This window comes from Apaloderma vittatum, unplaced genomic scaffold (genome assembly GCF_000703405.1).
Source record: "Apaloderma vittatum isolate BGI_N311 unplaced genomic scaffold, ASM70340v1 scaffold13640, whole genome shotgun sequence".
Taxonomy (NCBI): Eukaryota; Metazoa; Chordata; class Aves; order Trogoniformes; family Trogonidae; genus Apaloderma; species Apaloderma vittatum.
In genome coordinates, this window is record NW_009696294.1 from 56,804 (window position 1) to 57,312 (window position 509).

Sequence of the window (509 nt, forward strand, 5' to 3'; positions counted from 1 at the left end):
GAATGTAAAGGTAAACTTCAGTAAGTTTTTAGTCGGGACTAAAAAAAGAAAAGCTTAGAGTGGGCAGGGGGTGAATAAGAAATTCTTTAAGAGCAGCTGGGCTTCTTTAAAGAGTTTTAGTAGCACCAGGCGTTCAACAATTTATTTTTTCTCTATATTATGCGTACTTTACTTTTTTGTTTTCTCTTTAGTAAAAAACTGTACTGGCTTTTTTTTTCTTAAAAAAAAAAAGGTAGAAAACATGACTTGTAAATTTCTAGGAAGTTAAAACATGCCAATCCCTAAGACGGCCCTGACTCTAGTGTCGGGGTTGCAAGCTTGTGCCACCGAGCACAGCTGGAGCGAGAACACGCTTAATAACACTTAATTCGTTTCTATCGAAATCGAAAGAGCAGGTGTACGCGTGCATTTTAGAAAGAGCAGGTTATTTCCCCGGTGCCTTTAACCCTTTCCAGACGCTTTTCAAACCGCAGGCAGCCCAGCGTTAGGGGCAGCCGAAGGGGAAGGGC